Here is a 9,355-nt window from a genome sequence, read left to right as displayed (position 1 = left end):
TTCCTGGACAATAAAATTCTGATCTTAATGCCCTTTTCCTTTTTTTCTCATTTATAATTATTTAATGGGGAGATGTAATTGTGAATGCTTTCTTGGCAACTTGGCAATAAACATGAACATCTTGGAATTCCTGTCATAGCTCAGTGGAAACAAATCTGACTGTATCCATAAGGATGCAGGTTCAAATCCTGGCCTCCCTCAGTGGGTTAAGGATCCTGGATTGCTGTGGGTGTGGTGTAGGCCAGCAGCTGCAGCTATGATTTGGCCCCCTAGCCTGGGATCCTCCATATGCCACGGGTGTGGCCCAAAAAGGACAAAAAAAAAAAAAAAAAAAAAAAAAAGGACATTTGTATTGAATATGAGCTTCCATTTGGCACTGGGGGCAGAGTCCATTAATGTATGGGCACAGTTTCTTGGAAAGTGAAGGAGGCTCAGTGTGGAGAGCCAAACTTTTTCTTAAACAGGGTAAGGGACCAGGCTGTACCAAAGTGGGGGTGGGAGGAGGTTGGTCAAAACTCTTCATTAATGAGGCAAGAACCCATGAAAAGCCCATGCATAGGGAGGAAATTGTTGATAGCATTGGAAGGGTGTTTCATCAGCAGGCTCCTTACAGCTGCAGAATATGGTAGGAACACAGCCTCCCTCTTAAAACATAGTAGAAGCCTGGCAAGTTAAAGGAGGGAGGCTTGGTCAACAAATGTCATCATTTGCTTCAAATCCATCACCAAAATTAGTTCCTTAGAATTTGAAGTTAAGAACAAAGTGGCATCATAGGTAGACTGGAAGAAGATATAACTGAATTTTTTTTTTTTTTTTTTTAGGGCTGCATCTGTGGCATATGGAGGTTCTCAGGCTAGGGGTCGATCAGAGTTGTGTCATCGACCTACACCATGGCTCACGTCAACGCTGAATCCTTAATCCACTGAGCGAGGCCAGGGATCAAACCCACATCCTCATGGATACTAGTTGGGTTGGTTACTGCTGCACCACAATGGGAACTCCCTCTATAACTGAATATAATTCAGACCTCTAGTGTGTCTGTGAAGGGTCTTTTAAGTTTAGAAAAAAAAAATCACAAAGAAAAAAGATAAATATGGATGATGACATCTTGACAAATAACAAAAAAAGGCAAAAAAGAGAAGAAAAGTCAATGAGAAACGGGTGATCAATCTTTGCCTTAGATCAGGTTCCCTGGCAACAGAGTCAGATGAAGCTTTGTTATTCAAGACGTTTATTGGCTCTAAGCATTTGTTGCACAGAACAAGAAATGTGATCTACAGGAGTTCCCATTGTGGCTCAGCAGTAATGAACCTGACTAGCATCCACGAGGATGTGGGTTCGATCCCTGGCCTTGCTCAGTGGGTTAAGGATCTGTGGGTTAAGGAGCAGTGTGTTAAGCATTGATATGGCTGTGGTGTAGGCCAGCAGCTGCAGCTCCTAATCACCTGGGAACTTCCATGTGCCACAGGTGCGGCCCTATAAAAACAAACAACAAAAAAATGTGATCTACACCATTTATAATGACAAGGACAGACTCAGGGCATCCTATGAAGTAAAGTAAGCCAAACAGTGAGACAAGTGTGGCATGACCTCACTTATGTGTGGAATCTAAAATTTAAAAAAGTCTAACTCATAGAAACAGATGAGAAAGTGATTGCCAGGGGCTGGGGAGTGAGGGGAAGCAGGAGGGCTACGTAGAAGGCGCAAACTTTTGGCTCTACAGCGAGAATCTAACTTGTCATCTGTGGCTGATAACACTGTGCTGTGTAACTGAAACTTGCCAGGAGAGTAGAATGTTTGCACGTGCGCACACACATGTAAATATGTGAGGTGATGGGTGAGGTAATTAACTCAATAGCAATCCTTTCACAATGTATATCAGATTATCACACTGTATTCTCTGGATGTCTTACAAATTTGTCAATTATACCCCAATAAAGCTGAAACTTAAAAAGGAGTTATGGGGGAGGGTGCTGTTTTTAGGACCTGAGGGCAGCTGGGCTGGGCTGGGGCAGAACTGTCTCAACCTGAGGCCTGGGACCTGATGTCCACTGGTCTGGACTTTGGATGTCTGTGTCAGAACTTTCTTCTTATGGCTCAATACTGTTCCACTGTGTGTAGAGACTCCCCCCCTTTTTTGGGGCTGCCCTGTGGCAGATGGAGTTCCCAGGCCAGGGATCAGATCAGAGCCACAGATGTGACCTAAGCCACAGCTGTGGCAATGCGGGATCCTTAACTCACTGTGACAGGCCGGGGATCAAACCTGCATCCCAGCGCTCCCAAGACACTGCCGATCCCACTGTGCCACAGCGAGAACTATGGGACCACATTAAAAAAAAAAAAAATCCATTCATCCATGAGTTCCCATTGTGGCTCAGTGGTTAATAAATCCGACTAGAAACCATGAGGTTTTGGGTTTGATCCCTGGCCTCGCTCAGCAGGTTAAGGATCCGGCATTGCCGTGAGCTGTGGTATAGGTTGCAGATGCAGCTTGGATCCCGCATTGGTGTGGCTCTGGTGTAGGCTGGTAGCTACAGCTCCAATTAGACCCCTAGCCTGGGAACCTCCATGTGCCGTGGGTGTGGCCCTAGAAAAGACAAAAAAAAAAAAAAAAAAAAAAAGAGAGAGAGAGAAACCCTCTTGTTAAATTGTAAGACTCATCCATATGTACATTTAGAAATTCTAACAATTGAGAAAAGCATACAGCAAAGAATAAGTCTTCTACTCTATCTGTCCTTACATTCATCGCGGTAACTCCTGTTTAGCACTTGAGTGCATCCCTCCAGGAAGTCTGTCTGTAGCAGCACACAGGTGCTTACCTCGCCTTTCCCTCCTTGGTCACTTGACTGTCCTCTTAGACTTGAATACTGAAGGCTTTGATTCCTTAGACATGAGCCTGGCTGATACAGCCTGATGACAGTGCAAGGCTAGCAGCTGACATTAGGTTTAAAATGCATGAAAAAAGTACTTGTGGGGTGTTGTCCTAATCAATCTAGGCTTCCAGATGCTTGTCTGCTCTTGATAAGAGTCAGAATTAGACCCTAACCTAAAAGGAATGCCCACAGCCAGGGAAGAGCCTGAGGCTGTAGGAAACTGGATCACCGGGCGGCTGGCAGCCAATCACAGATCCACAGAGGGACCTCCTCCCCAACTTCAGTGCCCTGAACCTGCCTGAGGTGACATGCTGTTCCTCTCACCCCCAGTTTGGGCGTCCTCTCCCTTATCCCCCTGGGTCTCAGGAGGGCAGGACCATCAAAGGCTGTACTGTAAAGGAGCGAGTGTCCTCATTTCAAAGAAAACTCACCTGGAGTCAGGCCGATTCTGGAGTTAGGCATTTGGTCTTAACCATCATGGGTCCAAACAGTCAAAGTGAGGTTTGCAGCTGGGCATCATGGTTTCGGCTGAAGAGCTAGAGTGAGTGACCCAAGGCGAGGAGGGTCGTTGCGGGGGCGGCTGTAACCAAGTGGCAACTGGGGCCTAGGACAGTGGGCTGGATTGTCGCACAGCCTTGGAGGCCTGAAGTAAACTGAGGCTGTGCTCCCTCCAAAGGCGCCGGGAAGGGTCAGGTCCAGGCCTCTCTCCGTGGCTGGTCTGTGGCTGTCTTCTCCCTGTGTCTCCACACCACCTTCCCCCTGGCCCCAGTTTCCCATGGGTCATACTGGATTAAGGCTCACTCTAATGGCCTCATCGTAACTCGACCACTTTTTAAAGCCCTTTTCCAAATCCAGGCACATCTGAGTATTAGGAGTTAGGACTTTCTTTAAAAGAGAGATTTTATTTTATTTACGTGTTTATTTTGGCTACTCCTACAGCATATGGAAGTTTCTGGGCCAGGGACCAAACTCTTGCCACAGCAGTGAGCTGAGTCACTACAGTGACAATCCTGGATCCTTAACCCATGGTGCCACAGCAGGAATTCCATGACTTCAGTACATCTTTTTGAGAGGAAACATTTGAACCCAAGGACAGTCATCCATTAGATCCATTAATCAACAACTTGCTTAAAAATAAAAAAAAAAATGTAACCTGCCTTCACAGATCAAGCTGGATTTCACTGTTTAACAAAAATGTGCACGTCCTCCAGGTATCAAAGCCTAAATACTAAGTCACAAGACCCCTTCACTGCCCCTGTAGATAGTGTCTCTGAGGTTGGAGTTCCCGTTGTGGCACAGTGGTTAACAAATCCAACTAGGAACCATGAGGTTGCCGGTTCAGTCCCTCGCCTTTCTCAGTGGGTTAAGGATCCAGCGTTGCCGTGAGCTGTGGTGTAGGCCGGTGGCTACAGCTCCGATTAGACCCCTAGCCTGGGAACCTCCATATGCCGTGGGAGTGGCCCTAGAAAAGGCAAAAAAGACAATAAATAAATAAATAAATTTTAAAAAAAGATAATGTCTCTGAGGTCTAGGTGCAAATGTCTGGGGATATTTGCCCAAGTTGTATTTCAGGAACTTGGAATCAGCTGTTGTCCAGTTTGAGCTCAAGCTGGTTAAAACTGATTAAAACATTAACCTCCAGCAGGGCTTATGCCTTTTGGCCCCAACCTCCACCCTCAGAACATGCTAACACCAAGATTTTCTGAACGAGAACCCCTATGAAGAAGCATGTACATGGATGCACCTGTGCAGCGCGCAGTTACCCCATCTTTTTCTTATTTACAATCTTTTCCCATCTTTTTCTTGTTACCTCATCTTCTTGTTACCACTCTGCTTCTTTATCCCATAAATATCCCAACCCCCTAAATTCTGGGGAGGAGGATTGGAGATTTGTTCTCCTATCTCCTTACTTGACCGCCTCCTGAATAAACCTTGCTTTCCTGCAAAGCCCGGCATCTCTGCATTTGGCTTGCTGTGTGTTGGGCAAAAGAACCTGGTTCAGTAACACATTTAACCCATGACACCAGCCCAACCTCATAACCAGTTAAAGAAATTAAGTGCTTCCATCTGTACTTTATTGCTAATTGTTAGATGGAACAAATTACAGCCCTTTCCCTCTTTTAAAAGAAGTTGTCCTATTTTGTCTTCTACTTGGTACTGGCTGTGAGATTGTTTCCTGAATGTACCAATGTCTCCAAGGTGAGGAGCATTGAAACAAATCTCAGCAGAACTGGCCCTGCAGGTGTGGCTCCGTGAAATGCCTTCCACAGGCAGTATCGGGGTTTCATCTGGGGCAAGGTCCTCTGGGGGAAGGGGGGTACATAGGTGGTTAGTTCAGCTGGGTCAGGCAGGGCATCTCTAACGGATGGGGTCTGTCCATAAGATACAGTAAGCTCCTTCTCAAGGTGTTTTCCAGAGGCCATGTCTGAACTAAGTGATTTTGCATAAAGTGGACTAATCAGTTCTGCTTCTTGTATAATTTTAAGCTTGGAATGGAGAGGCCCACCATGCAGTGAAGAATTCATCTCGCCCAAGGAGAGGTCTGGCTGCTGGGAGGTGTTCTCCTGACCTGGAACATCCTACCTGAGGGTGTCTTTGTTTTCCCGGCAGCTGGTAGCCTAACCACATGATCTATGATGGGGGCTTTGGGGTTCATGGGATCATTCCGTCTTTGGAGGGACTGAAGACAAGAGGTTTCAGCTGCAGGAGGAGCTGCAGATGAAAAGTTGGCCACGTGGACAGTAAATGACTGAGCCCCGGGAAACACGGCCACACCCAAGGCTCCAGTCAGCTTTCCTGGTTGGCCATTCTCCAGGAGAGTTGTCGCATCGTGACTGTGACATGGATGACCAGACTGAGGCTCCATGTTTGCACCCTCCTGGACTCTGCCCCTAAAGTCTCTGTGGTCAGCTGATTTCCATCTGCTCCTTTTCTCTGTAATAAACTACAGCCATCAGTATTGCAGACTTGCAGTTGGTGTCAGAAGGAAGGGCAGTCACCCGTTAACTGGGTGGGGCGGGGTGGCCTCCTGCACCCAGGCTTGGGGTCCATATCTCTAGGAGACACCCACGGGTGCTGCTGCCGAGGGGCTTGGTGCTCAGACCCTTTCTCTGTGGAGTTAGCTCTTCCTTTGTTTTTGCAATAACTCGTATTGTTCCAATAAATTAGATGTTTTTTCCTTAAGCTTTTCCAAATTAGGTTGTGTTATTTGTAACCAAAAGAATTTTTAACAGCTATAGAAGTAGCAAATGCTATAGAAGCTAAATGTGGGGGACTTGATCATCAGACAACCCCCGCCCCCGCCAAGGAATTCCCTGAAAGGATGAATAAAAGTAGACTCTGTGAGGAAAGGACAGGAAAGAGAGAACAGGAAGGGAGATGGCCTCAAGTTTGCAGTGGCACTGGTCTGCTATTTGTTTTTTTTTTTTGTTTTTTTTGTTTTTGGTCTTTTTAGGGCTGCACCCACGGCATATGGAGGTTCCCAAGCTAGGGGTCAAATAGGAGCTGTAGCGCTGGCCTACACCACAGCTATGGCAACGCCAGATCTGAGACGCATCTGCGATTCACACGACAGCTCACAGCAACACAGGATCCTTAACCCACTGAGCGAGGCCAGGGATTGAACCTGTGTCCTCATAGATGCTAGTCAGATTCATTTCTGATGAGCCATGATGGGAACTGGTTTTGTTATTTCTAAAGTTGGGAGATAAAGGGAAAGTGTCAAGCATTTTTCCTGCCTCCCTGATAGGTTGTATTTTGGAGTAAACAACAGTGGATGGGAGGAGTTCTTCATAGAAGGATTGAAGTTAATGACCGTGGGGGAAACACAGAATTAGAAAATCACATGTCTCCTTTAATGAAGTAATAGATAAAGGCAAAAAAGAATGGCCTGTAAAGCCAGTGGTGGACTCTTGTTGGGGAACATTCTGCTGAATGCTCACACTGGCCACACCTGAACCACTGGTCAATCTCGATATGACTAAGAACCAGAACCAGACCACCAGACCTGAGGGCTCTTCTCAGTGAGATGCCATGGGAAGTGGACAGCCCCATCTTTGATAAGGTTTTGCCCCCAATCAGACTGAATCTGAAAATCAACTTTTGGATCTAAGCATCAGTTTTAATAGGGGGCATATTACATCACCAAATAAGGATTTAGTCAACCAAAATCAGTTTGTGAGAAATTCTATGGGAAAATTGTCCCAAAGTCTACAACAAATAAAAGGCAGAAATTAAAAGGAAAAGAAAGGTAAATTGTTAAAGATTAAGGGAGGATTGAGACTTATCAATCAAAGGTGTAGTCTCAACCTAGATTGAATCCTGATTTGGACAAAGTGGTTGTTAAAAGACATTTTAAAGTTGATTGGGGAAATTTAAACGCTGACTCTGTACTTGATAATATTAAAGCACTTTTTTTGGAGTTCCCTGGTGGTGCAGCAAGTTAAGGATCTGGCGTTGTCACAGCTGTGACATGGGGTTGATCCCTGGCATGCTGCAAGTGCGGCTAAAAAAAAGCATTTTTTTTTTTTTAAAGAGAAGGTAATAAATATATTATGGTTATGTTTAAAAACAGAGAATTTTTATCTTTTAAGAGTTTATCCTGGGAATTCCTGTAGTGAAGCAGAAACGAATCCGACTAGGAAACATGAGGTTGCGGGTTTGATCCCAGGCCAGCAGCTGTAGCTCCAATTAGACCCCTAGCCTGGGGACTTCCATATGTTTCGGGAGTGGCCCCAAAAAAGACAAAAAAAAAAAAAAAAAAAGAGTATATCCCAAAGTATTTCTGGTGAAAGTTTTCTGTTTCCAGTTTGGACAATTACAAATAAAGTGCTATGAATATATACTTTTATTTTCCTTAGTTAACACCTGAGTGGAATGTCTTTATCATATGATAGGTGAGTGTTTATGTATTTTAGAAACTGAAAAACTCTTTTCCAAAGGGGTTGTAATATTTTACATTTCCATCTGCAGGACAGGAGGGGTCCAGTGGCTCTAATTTTTTTTTTTTTGTCTTTTGCTAGGGCCCCACCCTCGGCAAATGGAGGTTCCCAGGCTAGGGGTCCATTCGGAGCTGTAGCCAACGGCCTACACCACAGCCACAGCAACGCCAGATCTGAGCCGTGTCTGAGAACTACACCACAGCTCATGGCAATGCTGGATCCTTAACCCATTCTAAGGGATTAACCCTTAATCCCTGAGTGAGGCCAGGGATCAAACCCACAACCTCATGGTTGCTAGTTGGATTCGTTAACCACTGGGGCACAACGGGAACTCCTTCAATCTTAATTTTAGTCATTTGAATAGGTAGGTAGTGGTCTTTTATTGGGGTTTGAATCTGCATTTTCCTAATGTGTAATCTTCCTGTGCTGATTTGCTATTCATGCATTCTTTGATGAATGTTTATTCAGATCTTTTGCCCACTCTAAAATTGTTTTCTTGAGTTTTGAAAGTTCTTTACATGAGTTATATACAAGTCGTTTATCAGATACATGATTGCAAATATTTTCTTCTAGTCTGTGACTTGTCTTTTCATTTGCTTAACATTGTTTTTTGAAGAGTGGAAGTTTTTAATTTTGCAAAAATCTAATTTATCAATTTTTTTAGTAGGTCATGCCTTAGATGTTGTATCAGAAAACCTTTGACTCAATGTCACAAATGTTTTCTTCTATTTGTCCCTAGAAGTTTAATAATTTTAGGCTTTATTTATTTATTTATTTCGTCTTTTTACCTTTTCTAGGGCCACTCCCACAGCATATGGAGTTCCTAGGCTAGGGGTCTAATAGGAGCTGTAGCCACCGGTCTAAACCAGAGCCACAGCAACTCGGAATCTGAGCTATGTTTGCAACCTACACCACAGCTCACGGCAATGCCAGATCCTCGACCCACTGAGCAAGGCCAGGGATTGAACCCGCAACCTCATGGTTCCTAGTCGGATTCGTTAACCACTGTGCCACAACGGGAACTCCAATTTCAGGTTTTATATTTAGCACTGTGACCCATTTTGAGTCAATTTTTTTTTTTTTTTTTTTTTTTTTTTTTTTTTGCCTTTTCTAGGGCCGCTCCCGTGGCATATGGAAGTTCCCAGGCTAGGGGTCTAATTGGAGCTGTAGCCGCCGGCCTACACCACAGCCACAGCAGCGCCATATCAGAGCTGCATCTGAGACCTACGCCACAGCTCAAGGCAACGCTGGATCCTTAACCCACTGAGCAAGGCCAGGGATGGAACCCTCGTCCTCATGGATGCTAGGTGGATTCACTTCCTCTGAGCCATGACAGGAACTCCAGTGATTCTAATTTAAAACTGTGGGTTCAAGTCCCAGTCTGGGTTTAGGCTAGGTTCAGGCCATTAGTGCTATCAGTTTCAGTGTGAAGTATGAAATGAAATTCCTTCTTTTTTTCACATGGATATCCAATTGTTTCAACATCATTTGCTTTTTTTCTTTTTCCAAGTTGCTTTGGCTTCAGACATTCTTTGCAGTTCC

At 44.8% G+C, this 9,355-nt stretch overlaps 1 long non-coding RNA gene across 1 annotated transcript; it reads left to right on the top strand.

Moving 5' to 3' along the window:
* On the top strand, nt 4,726-6,056 carry LOC110261166. The gene is made up of 2 exons (XR_002345001.1): nt 4,726-5,072; nt 5,360-6,056. It is a non-coding gene; the product is annotated as an uncharacterized LOC110261166 (long non-coding RNA).

Source organism: Sus scrofa, chromosome 6 (assembly GCF_000003025.6).
Source record: "Sus scrofa isolate TJ Tabasco breed Duroc chromosome 6, Sscrofa11.1, whole genome shotgun sequence".
Taxonomy (NCBI): Eukaryota; Metazoa; Chordata; class Mammalia; order Artiodactyla; family Suidae; genus Sus; species Sus scrofa.
The sequence above is the reverse complement of the archived record's forward strand: the minus strand, read 5'-3'. Positions and strand labels throughout refer to the sequence as shown.